Source organism: Sus scrofa, chromosome X, assembly GCF_054392235.1.
Source record: "Sus scrofa isolate SSC_HxYL_T2T_F1_AM1 chromosome X, Sscrofa_HxYL_maternal_Yorkshire_Landrace_v2.0, whole genome shotgun sequence".
NCBI classification, from domain to species: domain Eukaryota; kingdom Metazoa; phylum Chordata; class Mammalia; order Artiodactyla; family Suidae; genus Sus; species Sus scrofa.
The window spans coordinates 60,106,631-60,122,832 of record NC_139401.1 but is presented as its reverse complement, the minus strand read 5'-3'; positions in this window follow the sequence as shown (position 1 = coordinate 60,122,832).

Genomic DNA, 16,202 nt, shown 5'->3' with positions numbered 1-16,202 from the left:
GAGTGAATGGGAGGAGGCCCAAAGTTTCTGCTATTGGCTTTGGCTTACTTTAGTGTTTCAGTCACTGAGGCCACCACTCTGGTACTTAGCCCACTTAGCTTTTGAACCCTTTGGGATTTCCTTATTTATGTTGACCTGCTTATACTTTCTCTTCTGTTCTGAACAGGGTATAGGACTGATAAGTTAGATCTTGCTTGCCCAGGACTTTACTGACCAGGCCTAATATAATACAGTGAAACTTAACAGTATTCTCCCAAGTCCCACCACTTGCAGGGCAGTGGTTCTGCCTAGTCACAGGTATATTTGGCCAGCTAGGTTTGCAGCACAGTTGGAGAGGGATGTTTAGAGGTTAAATTCATGTCCCTTGGAAGCACACTATTCTCATTCCATCTCTCCCATGTCTGACTTGGACTGTGGCTTCTGCCTCCAATAGGCCATGAGTATAACACGGACAATGTTTTCTCATCTATTTGGGGAAGAGTAAAAGAGGAATGGTACATGGCCCTTAGTTCTTCAGAAGCTTCTATTAATTCTACTTACCTCACAAATAGGTCATTTAAGGCAGCATTCTCAGCAAGGTCCATCTCCACAAAAACCATGCTGCCAACCAGCTGAATTAGATTCAACCTAAATATGTAACCTGGGACAGGCCTTGTGGTAGGTACATGAGGGATATACTGAGGTAACTAAAATAAAATCTCTATCTATAGTCACTCAGAGTTTAGTGAGAACACATAAACATGGGCCATAACAAAGATGAATGGGGCCCTGAGGGAACTCAGGGAATGGAACAGTTAATTCTGATTGAGGAAGATCTTTGTAATCAGTCAGGATAAGTTTGGCTACAGTAACAGATATTCCCACAAATTTCAATGGCTTATCATGCAAGAATTTGTTTCTTGCTCATATAAATCCTGCTGTGTGTCCAGGTGACTGGGACAGCTGTCATCCATATGATTGAGAGTACACAATCTAGGCTGCTTCTGCCTTACTACAACTTCATCTCAGCACATACTTCCATAACTACTACAGCTAGAGACAGAGACCCCTAGATTTTTTCTTATCTACAGTTAAATTATCTATCCAGAACTTATCATATGGCCTCACCTAACTTCAAGGAAACAGAAAACTGTAAAACTCCTACAAACTCAGATGGGCAGAAGAACTAAATATGTATGAACATTAGAAATCTCTACCAAAGAAGGAAATGTTTGTACTAAGTCTCAGAAGACAGGGAAAATTCTACTGTGTTGTGAAGGTCAGAGGAACTGAGAAGTTAGGGGAAAGAGTCCACACAAGATAACCCTCCCTTCTGACATCAATTAAAAGTCCAAGGGTCTTAAATAACACCCCTAGGCTTGATAAATCACTAGAAAGACTCACAGAACTCACTGTTATACTTACAGTTATGGTTTATGAAACCTAAAGGATACAGATTAAAATCAGCCAAGGAAGAAGCACAGAGTGGAGTCCAAGAAATTACCAAATAGGGAGCTTCGGTTTTATTATCCCTGTAGAGTCAAGAAAATGTTACTTTCAGCATAGGTATATGACAATATTCATGGAGTGCTGACATGAAAGAGCACTCAAGCTTCTAAGTATTTTGTTGGGGCTCCATCATTGCCCTTGTGGCTGATCCCCATCTCCAGTCTCCTCAGAAGTCGAGCTGATGCAAGGTAACCCAGAGCCCCCTACCCTAAATCTCATTGTTATTCTGACCAAAAACCCAACCTAAATAACATTGTTGCACTAGCAGGTGACACAAGTCCCCCAGGCAAACAAAAATACTCTTTTCAGATATAACATTCCAAAGGCCAGGATCTGAAGTAAAGCTCAGGACTCTCTTTGAGCAAGGATAAATTCTTTACTGCACACATGTGGGAAAGGCATGGGGCAGAGAATAGGAAGATTAATAGAGCATAGGCCAAGTGGATGGAATAGCATAACTAAAATCCTGATAAAGTCAAATTGAGTAAAATACCTTGTATATAATTTTGTATTCATTTATTTATTAATCCAACAAATATATACTTGCATACCTCACACTTTCTAGGCTTTGGGATATGAAGGTGAACATATTGGATATGAACTCTATCGGCATGATGCTTATGGAATGATAAAGCATCCTTAAGTGCAAATTCCTTTGTAAGTGTGTTCCTGGGAAGAGAGATGGGAGCTTCCAAGCTCCGGCAGCAAACCAACCACAAGTAGAGCTGCAGTAAGACACTTCCTAAATGTATAGCTTCCTGGTCATCAAATTACATGCCTTCTGTCTCCAGTTCAGCCTTAGCTAAGGCAGCCCACATTCATTTCCAGTCTCATAGCTATAGGCATATGTCCTTTCTTTATTTCATAGGTTAGATAACATGATATACTCAAAACTTTTTTTATTATTGATAAATACTAGTTAGCATTTATGGGGCACTTGGTAATATTCTGAGCTTTGTGATATGTTATCACCATAACCCTAAGGGGTAGGTAAAACTATTTCCCCTATTTTACTGATGAGAAAGGTGAAGATCAAGGTCACAGAGTTGCATGTGCTGGCCTTAAAACTCAGACTTGCCCCATCTAAGGTTCGTACAAAACAATATTCATTCTTATAGTAACATGGCAATATATGACACTCAAGAACTGCTGAATATATAAGAGCTTATGATAATATTGATGAGGATGAAAGCTAATGTTTGTAGTAGAGGCCATTGCTGTTCCATCCATCTCCCTTACCATTTCCTTATACACCAATCTGACTTTAAGTACCCAACACACGTGTCTTTGTTGGAGCGCTGCCCTCATGCTGATGGAACCTACTTTGTCCAGAATATATCAAGCTATTACTATCTTCCCTGCCCTGGCAGTAACCTTTAACCAATGACTGATGAAGGAATGGCATAGGTGCCCTGGTTCCCTTGACTTTCAGGCATGCTAATTGAAAATTGTCTTTGATGCTTTCCCCCAGAGCTGCCCCAGGGATTAAGCTTCAGTTGCCTACTGTAGCAGCTGGTTTAATAACACACCCCATATTCACAGAAATGGCTGGGGAAGAAGGAGGCAGAGACAGGAGCAACGAGATCTCAGGCAGGTTTATGGACCAGAAGAGAGAATTTAGGCTTTCTCAGCTTAGGGAGCAGCTAGTTATGCAAGGAAAGGGGTAGTTTCTATTTTTAGCACAGGTTCATGATGGAATAAGAAACAGGGAAGATACAAGTTATTTTGTTACAACTTAACAGTTTCTCCAGCTATTCTTGTCTTGCAGCTTTGTGTTTCATTTGTACAGTTACCATCTAACTTCACCTCCCTGTATCACTTCTTTTTTATTTATATATTTATTTTTTCTACTGTATCACTTCTTTAATCCTCTCATATGGAGGAGTACACTTCTTGAGGAGATTCAGCTAAGACACATGAGTTAGTGCTCATTATTTGTCATGTGACGTGCTAAACATTCTCACTGAAGCATTGATGATTTTGTGAGTTAGGAATTTTGTCTGGTTGTATAAAATAGGAACCCTCAAATAAAGCATCCTCTTTTGGGATCAGACTCAATAAGAGCAAATATATAGGGGAAGAAAGAAATGGTAGCATTTCAGGCATCTGTTGAGAGAGTAACATAGTACCAGGAGATTTAATTTCATTAGAGTAATGGTGGTATTGAGGAAGAGCAATGCAGTAAAATTATTTTTGAATTGCAGAGTTGAGAAATCAGCTTAGTCAAGCATGATCAGCATTTTTAAAAATTGAAATAATATAATGTAATGTAATAGAATAGAATATTGTAGTAGAAAATGTTTTGAATTTGAAAGGTATGTGTACTTTGGTGCAATATCAAAGGTATTTATTACTCTAGATTGTCACAAAGAATGTTCAAAAAACACTGGTATTGAACCAGACTGCCAGGGTTCAAATCCTAGCTCTACTCTTTGTTGGCTGTGTGACTTTTGGCAAGTTATTTAACTATTCCATGCCTGAGTTTCCCTATCTGCAAAATAGGGATTGTAATAGTACTTAATCTGTGACTGAAAAATTATTGATTGCCTTTCTAGTATTCATTTCTAATTTCTTATTTGCAAGTTGAACCCCAATTTTGTTTGAGGCAATAATGTGTTCAACTTTTTTCAGTTTTTCCAGTTTCTCCTGCAGCAAAAGGTAGCCATTTGACCAACACCTGACTAAAGAAATGTTAGAGAAAGTCTGCTGGTAAGGGGCTGGTTTCTGCTAAATTTTGTCTCCTGATAAAGGGATGAAATACAGTTGACAGCAACACTTCTTTTCATCTCCCTACTTTGAAAGCAGATATGCTAGCTGGAGATAGGGCAGCCATCTGTGACCATGAAGTAACAGGCATGAGGCTAAAACCTATATGTACTAAAGATGGTAGCAGGAAAAGATGAGAAGAGAATGGGCCCCTGATAACATCAATAAAGTACAGAAATATACAGCAGCCACTTACCTCTGGATTGTTATTATGTGAAGAAAAGAAACTCCAATTTAACTTGATTACAGTTAGATGAGTTTTATGTTACTTGAGGCCAAAAGTTTATCTGATGCTCATATTGTTATAATGATAAAATAAGTTAATACATATAAAGCACCTACAACAGTAGTAGCTCAAAAAATGAAGGCTGCTATTATTGTTGTTAAACTAAATCACTGTGAGTTTCAGAGAAGGGAAAGAAGTAAGGAGTTTTTCCAGGATTATAGTTTCCTCTTTTCTAAACTGAAGATGGGGTGACTCAAAAGACTGCCACGCCTAGTCCTGGTTCCTGTTCTCTGAAAGAAGAGGTAGAATTGTTTACAGGAATCCTTTAAGTTTCACTCTGTTCTTAGCATGTCCTCTGTGATCACTGAGACCAGAAGCCAAACATAGCTGAGACAGGGCATCTTTCCTGGCCTCTTCTGCTGTTCTCAGTTCAGAGGCATAAAAGGAGTACATTACAGCAAGCACTCACTTGAACTTTATATCTGCCCAAAGAGAGATTGAGGTCATTCCCTTTACCTGCTAGGGTGTAGATGTCTATAAAATGGAAAACACTCATTATGTTATAAGTAGCCAGACACTTCCATTTCCCCTGAGGAAACCCCTAATAGAAACATTTCATGCTTTGTAACCTCTAGAAGTTCCTTCTTCATTTAATCTGCTCCCACCCCTTCCCCTATCCACATAAGAGACAGAGATCCAAAGCCCTTGTATCATATCAATGTTAAAGAACGTGGGATAAGTCACCTCTGCTCTCACTGCAGGCCTGGGTACTCCATCTGGTACAGTACACATAGTAAGAGTAAAGTACACAAGATCATCTATGTGGAGTACAGAAGAAAACATTAAAACCTCTACTATTTAAAAAATTTAAAAATTTTAAAAATTTAACCTGTCCCAATAATTATATATGGATTGTCAGTAGCATATGATTATAATTTATAATAAATGCACCTATATTGAGAAGGTATGCTCAGAAATGTTTCACTTATGAGGCACATGACCCAAAAAGTCTGGAGAGTACTGGTCCATATTTCTTTAGGATTTATTTAGCATTTAAGATTTATTTAGCATTTCTTTAAGATTTATTTAGCATATTATACAAGCCCAGTTCTAAGCACATTACATATATTAAATCAATTTAGTCCTGACAATAGCCCTATAAGAAAAATACCATTATTTAACCATTTTGTATATGAGGAAACTGAGGCAACATATTGTTTAAATGAACTGTCCAAAGTCATATAGATAGTGAATGACAGAGTTCGTACTGAAGCCTAAGCCATCTGGCTGTAGGGCTTGAATTTTAACCATTTCTTTAAACTAAAATGATTAGTCAATGAAAGCTGAAATACAAATTTCTCCTATAAAACAAATATGCTAATCTGAAATCTTCATTTTTTTCAGAGCAAGGATTTATTTCTGTCTGGTTATCTCCTCCTCTAGGAATCCAGGAGAACAACTGCCTTGGTTCAAAACTCAGGTCCATCATACACATCCTAGCTGTGAGACCATAAGCAGATGACATCCCCTCATCTGTCACATGAGAATAAGAGTAGTTAGTAAGTACATCTCAGAATTGTTGTAAGGAGTAAATCAATTTATAGCCAACATATAAAATATATAGGTACAATGCCTATGAAATAGTAAGCACTCAAGTTGTTAAAAGTAGGGCCTCATGATTTCTCAAAAAATTTCAATCAAGTCACCATGTGACCCAACAGCAATTCCATTCCTAGGTATATACACAAAAGAAATGAAAATATGTCTACACAAAAACTTATACAACCCAATACCCATCAATTGATGAATATATAAACAAAATGTAGTGTATCTCTATAATGGAATATTATTCAAACATAAAAAGAAATGAAATAATGATAAATGTTACAGCATGAATGAAACTTGAAAATATGACACTATGTGAAAGAAGCTGGATTCAAAAGGCTTTTGTATGGTTTCATTTATATGAAATGTCCGGAAAAAGCAAATCCGTAGAGACAGAAAGTAAATTACTGTCTGCCAGGGACTGAGAAGTAGATGGAAGTGACTGCTAATGGATTCAGGGTTTCTTTGGGGGGGTAATAATAATTATCTAAAACTGATTGTGTTAACGCCTACACAAATCTGTAAATATAATAAAAGCACTTAATTGTATCCTTTTAAAAGGTTGGATTTTATGTTATGAGAATTATATCACAATAAAAATGTTATAAATAAAAGGAAGGGGGGGAGTTCCCGTCGTGGCGCAGTGGTTAACGAATCCGACTAGGAACCATGAGGTTGCGGGTTCGGTCCCTGCCCTTGCTCAGTGGGTTAACGATCCGGCGTTGCCGTGAGCTGTGGTGTAGGTTGCAGACACGGCTCAAATCCCGCGTTGCTGTGGCTCTGGCGTAGGCTGGTGGCTACAGCTCCGATTGGACCCCTAGCCTGTGAACCTCCATATGCCGCGGGAGCAGTCCAAGAAATAGCAAAAAGACAAAAAAAAATAAATAAATAAATAAAAGGAAGGGGGCCTTAATGCAACACTTTCCTTCCCCAGTGCTACTGAAGATTGTCACAACACAGCTTTCCAAATTTGCCTCAAGGAGAAATCCCTGTTCCACTACCCTCTCCCTCACACCTATATGAAATAATTTTCTCAAATAAATAACAATTATGCCCCCACCCCACTTTCCTCTCCCAAGATCCCAGGTTTCTCTCTAATAACCCTCTGTTGTCCTCCCTGCTAGCAGAGGTCCATGGTACCACCCAACTAGGTTTGTCCTCCAGAGAGAAGTGAGGGTAGAGAAGGGGCTACATAATACATAAGCTTTCTGTTCAGAAAGAAAAATTTATGGATCCATATATACAAACTCATGTATTATCCTTCATATATACACTTGATCTTTTCTAATTAAGTTACTTAAAAAATATTATGGAATTTTACAGTATTCTTTCAAGGGAAAGAATATTTTGCAGATTTTCATCAAAATTATGGCAGCTATATGAATTTTTTCTATTTTATTTACTTCATTTCATTTCATTCCAAAATTCTTCAAGAAAAAAAGTTGATAAGTTTTTCAGTATGGCAATTACATCCACATTGCCAGGTCTATTTACTGTTTCATATGATCAATATATTCCCTCAGAGGCTCTGATTGTTCATATGAAGCAAACTCAAATGTCTGGAAAAATGGGTCCATTTTGAAAACTCATCATTGCTTTCTCTGAGTGGATGAATTTAATTAATCAAGAGAAGTCCTGCTTTGATAAAAATCTTCATGTCACTGTGGGAAAAAGAGCTCCTTCAAAATGTTCTTTTGTAAAGAAAACAGATATCTTGAATATATTCACTTCTTTGAAAGAAACATTTTGTTAAGTATAAGCTTTTCTATGAAGAATCTACTGCTCTCATATTAATTAAAAGTTTGGGATTGACATATACACACTACTATATATAAAATAGGTAACAAAGACCTACTGCTACTATTACTGGTAAATCTACTCAATATTGTGTAATAACCTATAAGGGAAAATAATCTGAAAAAGAATGGATATATGTATATAAACATATGTATATATATATGTGTGTATATATATATATATATATATATATATATATATATATATATATAACTGTTTCATTTTGCTGTGAACCTGAAACTAACACAAGTAAATTATACTCCAATAAAATTTGTTTTAAAAGATATTAATTAAAGATATTTTAGCTTTATAGTTGATTTACAAACCAGGAACACAACAGATTGAGTGCTGAGTTAATAAACTGTGAATTTTGAGTTTGTTTAATATGTTTGGAAGTAAAATATGGGCTTATAAGGATGACGAAGAGTGTAAAAACTGCTGATTTGAATGTAAAATAGAGGATTTCCATCAATAATCTCGCGTATCATGTCTATGGTTTTTTTTTAGGCTGGTATATTTTTATCAGCTATGTCTAGAATTTGATTTGAAACTCTTTGGTGAATGAGGTGCTTCTACTGTGCTAATTCTGCTGTACGAAGTGATGCAGTTTATATATACACACATCCATTCTTTTTTAGATTCATTTCCCATATAGGTTATTACAGAATATTGGGTGGAGTTCCCTATGCTATATAGCAGTTGAAAGTTGGCCAATCATTCCATATACCATAGTGTACATATGCCAATTCCAAACCCCCAATCCACACTCTCCCCACCCATGCCCTTTTGTAACCATAAGTTTGTTTTCAAAGCCTATGTGTCTATAAAGTTAAGCTGTGATATATTAGTATTCAGTTTAGCAAAATGATTGTGTGCCTTTGGGGTCACAGAGACCTGGATTCTAACTCTGGCTGTGTCAGTTGCTACCTGAGTAGGTTACTTAGCCTCTCGGTACCTAAGCCTCATAAAAATGGTGATAGTAATCTTAGCCAACTTCCAGAAGAACTATGAGGAATTTGTTACTAGCTAATTCATACCAAGTTCTTAGCACAGTGCCTGGAATATAGGAAGGGCAAACTTCTTATATTATACTTCCAAATTATAACTATTGTTACAATTATTATTATTGCTATTGATACTCATGAAAAGATACTCAAAGTTGGTAATTATTAGAGAAATGCAAATCAAAACTACAATGAGGTATCAACTTACACCAGTCAGAATGGTCATCATCAATAAGTCTACAAACTATAAATGCTTTAGATGGTGAGGAGAGGGTTAGGAGAAAAAGGACCTCCCCTACACTGTTGGTGGACACGTAAATTGGTACAACAACTATGGAAAAGAGTATGGAGATTCCTCAAAAAACTAAAAAAATAGAATGACCACATGAGCCAGCAATCCCACTCCTGAGCATCTATCTGGAGAAAAACATAATTCAAGCAGTAGTAGCCTATAAAATAGTATATAACACCTTGACAAACAGGAAGCATGCAAAGAACAAACCAGAAAGTTTGAGGAATTTTTGGAAGATAGTAGGCATATGGGATTGGATTGATGGATAAAACATACAAAGCTGAGATATGGGCAACCCAATGCAAGCTAAGTAGAAACTTCCTGGGACTTTGCCTTGTATTCAATGAGAAATAGGCACTATGAGGCAGTTGGTGGAGTACGGAAGGACTTTAGGAGCTGTGTCAATGTCCCATTGGGTGAATAATGAGTGGTTGCTGCAGTCACTTCCATGCTGGAACTACTGAGAACCTCTTTGAGGAATTTAATAGAGAAGCCTATAAATATCAGGGTCAGGGTTCAAGAGAGAAAAAGTCCAGCTTTGTAAAATCTTGCTAATGAGAGGGTGATCTCTGGACCAACAGCAATAATATTACCTGGGACACTGTTAGAAATGCAGAATCTCAAATCTCATCTCAGACCTACTAAATCAGAACCTGCATGTTAACAAGATACTTGGGTGATTTATGTGACTGTTAAAGTTCAGCACTGATCTATGTAACTTTTGGCTGCCTCAGCAAATATAGAGATGGAAAAACAGTGGCTCATTACAAGTGAAATTCTCTATTTTTCCTCCCACACATTCCTATACATTCACTACACCAATTCATAGAACTCCACAGCTACAATTTATTGCATTGTTTATTAACCCTGTTTACCTATTAGAATCATCAGATGTACTTTTGAAAACTACCAATATTTACATTCAACCTTGTTTTACCTCACTTTCACCATCGAATTTCATGTGAGCACTTCTGATTGGTGGAACCCATCATATCCAAACCCATGTTTTCAAGAAAGTCTGCAGTAGTGGAAGGAATGGGGGAAAGAGCTCGGCATAGGTGTTTAGCACAAATCTACTACAGCCGTCACAAATACAAAGAGAAAGCATAAATGGAGATTTTGGTTCAGCAAAGAATTCAAGTCACAAGTACATGGGCCCTTCAAAAAGTGTTATTAACAAAAGGTAAAGCCCACTTAAGAAAAATGATAGTGGTGAAATTTATGCACTAAACAACCCAGTACTAAAGTATATCAAGGGGGGCAAGACAGGGGCATAGGATTAAAAGGTACAGACTACTATGTATAAAATAAGCAACAAGAATATATTATAGAGCACAGGGAAATATAGCCATTATTTTGTAAGAATTTTAATGGTATATAGTCTATAAAAATACTGAATTATGTTGTATACTTGAAAGTAATATATTTAACACCCACTGTACTTCAATACAAAAATAAAGTATATAAAGCAAAAGGTTTTTTAAAAACCTCCAAAACCAAGTTTACTAAGTCAAAATTATAATAAAATATTTTTACATTATACTCTCATAATTTGACAGAAATATTAAGTTGGTAAAGACATACAATATTTAAATGACATAATTAGAAAGCTTGGTTAAATAGAAATATAAATACACAGAGGTATATGGAATGATTAGCCAATGGATACCTAATGTATTGTACAGAGAATGCTACCCAATATTCTGTGATAATCTAAGTGGGAAAAGAATCTGAAAGAGAATGGATATGTGTTTATGTATAACTGAATCACTTTTTGAACTGCAGAAATTATCACAACCTTGTAAATCAACTATACTTCAATAAAATTTAAAAACTAAAAAAATTTAAAACCATGCATGTATCTTTATTTTTTTATTTTTATTTTTTATTACTCAATGCATTTATTACATTTATAGTTGTACAATGATCATCACAATCCAGTTTTATAGGATTTCCATCTCACAACCCCAGCACATCCTCCCACCACCCCCCAACTGTCTCCTTTGGAAACCATAAGTTTTTCAAAGTTTGTGAGTCCATATTTGTTCTGCAAAGAATTTTATTCTGTCCTTTTTTCAGATTCCACATGTCAGTGAAAGCATTTGATGTTGGTGTCTCATTGTATGTCTGACTTCATTTAGCACAATAATTTCTAGGTCCATCCATGTTGCTAAACATGCCAGCATTTTATTCCTTTTAATGGCTGAGTAATATTCCATTGTGTATATGTACCACATCTTCTTGATCTATTCCTCTGTCGATGGATATTTACGTTGTTTCCATGTCTTGGCTATTGTAAATAGAGCCGCAAAGAACATCGGAGTACATAGACTTTCAGAATCATGGGAAAACCACGCACATATCTTAAAAATGTTCGTGGAACCATCTATAAAAGTTGATCCTAAAAATTTTGTGGCCATACCCATTGCTTATGTTTCTGAGCCAGGGATTGAATCTGAGCCACAGCTGCAACCTATGCCACAGCATCAATGACAGATCCTTTTAACCCACTGTGCTGGGCTGGGGACTGAATCCATGCATCCACAGTGACCTGAGCCACTGAAGTTGGATTCTTAATCCACTGTGCCATGATGGGAACTCCGAGTAAATTTTCAAGACATTCCAAACAATAAAAATCTCACATGTCACATTCTTTAATCATAATTCAATAAAACTAGAAATGGAAAGGAATAAAGGGAAAATTCACTTAGAAATGTAAACAATTCCATATAACTCTTGCATTGAATTCATATTAAAAGCTGATATTATAGACTATTTAATAATTAATACCATAGATCCCATTGTGGCTCAGTGGGCTAAAGACCCAACATTGTCTCTCTGAGGATCCCTGGCCTCGCTCAGTGGGTTAACGATCCAATGTTGCTGCAAGCTGCAGTGTAGATCCCAGATGTGGCTTTATCTGGTGTTGCTGTGGCTATGGCTGGGTGTCAGCTGCAGGTCTTATTCAACCCTATGCAGGAACTTCCATATGCCACAGTTGCAGCCCTAAAAAGAAAAAATAAAAACATAAAAGAGAATAATACCAACACTACATGTCAAAGCATCATAATCTCAAGTGCTCTTGTTTAAAAGTGAGAAAGATTAAAATGTGAAATAAGCACTCAATTTTAGAAGCTGAAATGGAAACTTTGAAATAAAACCAATGAAGTCCTGATGTACAGTACAGGGAAAAATATCCAATCTTTTAGGACAGAACATGATGGAAGATAGTATGAGAAAAAGAATGTGTGTGTGTTTGTGTGTGTATATATGACTGAGTCACTAATCTCTACAGAAGAAATTGACATAATATTGTAAATCAACTATACTTTAATAAAAATATTTTTAAACTCAAAAAACAATAGAGAAAATTAATAAAACAAAGAGCTGGTTCTTTGAAAAGGTCAACAAATCTGACAAACCCCTGGCCAGACTCACTAAAAAGAGGAGAGAAAGAACCCACATAACCAAAATTAGAAATGAAAAAGGAGAAATCACAACGGATACAGCAGAAATACAAAAAACCATTAGAGAATACTATGAACAACTATACGGCAACAAGTTTGACAATCTGGAAGAAATGGACAATTTTCTAGAATCTTACAGCCTGCCAAAACTGAATCAAGTAGAAACAGACCAACTGAACAGACCAATCACTAGAAATGAAATTGAAGAGGTCATAAAATCACTCCCTACAAATAAAAGCCCAGGACCAGATGGCTTCACAGGCGAATTTTATCGAACATATAAAGAGGAATTGGTGCCCATCCTCCTTAAACTCTTTCAAAAGGTTGAAGAAGAAGGAATACTCCCAAAGATATTCTATGATGCCACCATCACTCTCATTCCAAAACCAGACAGAGATACCACCAAAAAAGAAAACTATTGCCCAATATCATTGATGAATATAGATGCAAAAATTCTCAACAAAATCTTAGCCAACCGAATCCAACAACATACCAAAAAAATTATACACCATGACCAGGTTGGGTTCATCCTAGGTTCACAAGGATGGTTCAACATACTCAAATCAATCAGCATCATACACCACGTTAACAAAGAAAAAGTCAAAAATCATATGATCATCTCAATAGACGCAGAAAAAGCATTTGACAAAGTCCAACATCCATTCATGATCAAGACCCTCGCCAAAGTGGGTATAGAAGGAACATTCCTGAATATAATCAAAGCCATTTATGATAAACCCACAGCAAATATCATACTCAATGGGGAAAAACTGAAAGCCTTCTCACTGAAATCTGGAACAAGACAGGGATGCCCACTCTCACCACTGCTCTTCAACAGAGTTTTGGAAGTCCTAGCCACAGCAATTAGACAAACAAAAGAAATAAAAGGCATCCATATAGGAAGAGAAGAGATCAAACTGTCACTGTATGCAGATGACATGATACTATACATAGAAAACCCTAAGGACTCAACCCCAAAACTCCTTGAACTAATTAATAAATTCAGCAAAAAAGCAGGATATAAGATAGACATTCAGAAGTCAGTTGCATTTCTGTATACCAGCAATGAAACATTAAAAAAGGAATACAAAAATATGATACCTTTTAAAATTGCACCTCACAAAATCAAATACCTCGGAATACACCTGACCAAAGAGGTAAAGGACCTATATGCCGAGAACTATAAAACTTTAATCAAAGAAATCAAAGAAGATGTAAAGAAATGGAAAGATATTCCATGTTCCTGCATTGGGAAAATCAATACTGTAAAAATTGTCATACTACCCAAAGAAATCTACAGATTCAATGCAATCCCTATCAAATTACCCATGACATTTTTTACAGAACTAGAACAAACAATCCAAACATTTATATGGAACCACAAAAGACCCAGAATTGCCAAAGCAATCCTGAGAAACAAAAACCAAGCAGGAGGCATAACTCTCCCAGACTTCAAGAAATACTACAAAGCCACAGTCATCAAAACAGTGTGGTACTTGTGCCAAAACAGACAGACAGACTGATGGAACAGAATAGAGAACCTGGAAATAAACCTTGACACCTATGGTCAATTAATCTTTGACAAAGGAGGCAAGAACATAAAATGGGAAAAAGAAAGTCTATTCAGCAAGCATTGCTGGGAAACCTGGACAGCTGCCTGCAAAGCAATGAAACTAGAATACACCCTCACACCATGCACAAAAATACACTCCAAATGGCTGAAAGACTTAAATATACGACAGGACACCATCAAACTCCTAGAAGAAAACATAGGCAAAACACTCTCTGACATCAACCTCATGAATATTTTCTCAGGTCAGTCTCCCAAAGCAATAGAAATTAGAGCAAAAATAAACCCATGGGACCTCATCAAACTGAAACGCTTTTGCACAGCAAAGGAAACCCAAAAGAAAACAAAAAGACAAATTTCAGAATGGGAGAAAATTGTTTCAAATGATGCAACCGACAAGGGCTTAATCTCTTGAATATATAAACAACTTATACAACCCAACAGCAAAAAATCCAATCACCCAATGGAAAAATGGGCAAAAGACCTGAACAGACGTTTCTCCAAAGGAGATATACAGATGGCCAACAAACACATGAAAAAATGCTCAACATCGCTGATTATAAGAGAAATGCAAATCAAAACTCCCATGAGATACCACCTCACACCAGTCAGAATGGCCATCATTCATAAATCCACAAAGAACAAGTGCTGGAGGGGCTGTGGAGAAAAGGGAACCCTCCTGCACTGTTGATGGGAATGTAAACTGGTACAGCCACTATGGAGAACAGTTTGGAGATACCTTAGAAATCTATACATAGAACTTCCATATGACCCCACAATCCCACTCTTGGGCATCTATCCAGACAAAACTCGACTTAAAAGAGACACGTGCACCCGCATGTTCATTGCAGCACTACTCACAATAACCAGGACATGGAAACAACCTAAATGTCCATTGACAGATGATTGGATTCGGAAGAAGTGGTATATATACACTACTCAGCCATAAAAAGGATGACATAATGCCATTTGCAGCAACATGGATGGAACTAGAGACTCTCATACTGAGTGAAATGAGTCAGAAAGACAAGGACAAATACCATATGATATCACTTATAACTGGAATCGAATATCCAGCACAAATGAACATCTCCTCAGAAAAGAAAATCATGGACTTGGAGAAGAGACTTGTGGTTGCCTGATGGGAGGGGGAGGGAGTGGGAGGGATCGGGAGCTTGGGCTTATCAGATACAACTTAGAATAGATTTGCAAGGAGATCCTGCTGAATAGCTTTGAGAACTATGTCTAGATACTCATGTTGCAACAGAACAAAGGGTGGGGGAAAAATGTAATTGTAAGGTATACATGTAAGGATAACCTGACCCCCTTGCTGTACAGTGGGAAAATAAAAAAAATATTAAAAAAAATTGATAAGTAGCAAGTACCTACTGTATATTACAGGGAACTATACTCAGTACTCTGTATTAACCTATATGGGAAAAGAATCAGAAAACAAAATGAATATATGTATATGTATAACTGATTCACTTTGCTGTATACCTGAAACTAACACAATAGTGTAAGTCAACTATACTCCAATAAAATAATGATAATGATAATGATAAAAAAAAGATATTTGCACACAAATATTAATAGAGACAATATTTACAATAGCTAAGACATGGGAACAACCTATATGTCCATCAGCAGAGGAATGGATAAAGAAGATATGGTACACATATACATAGAATATTATCAGACATAAAAAAGAATGAAATAATGTCATTTGCTGCAACATGGAGGGTCCTAAAGATTATCATACTAAGTGAACTAAGGTCAAAGACAGACATTATATGGTATCACTTATATATGGAATCCAATAAAAACATAATACCAATTAACGTATTTACAAAACATAAACAGACTCACAGATTAAAAGGAAAACAACTTATGATTACCAAAGAGGAAATATGGGGATGAGGGATAAATTGGGATTTTCATATTAGCATATCTACCCTACTGTATATAAAATAGATAACCAACAAAA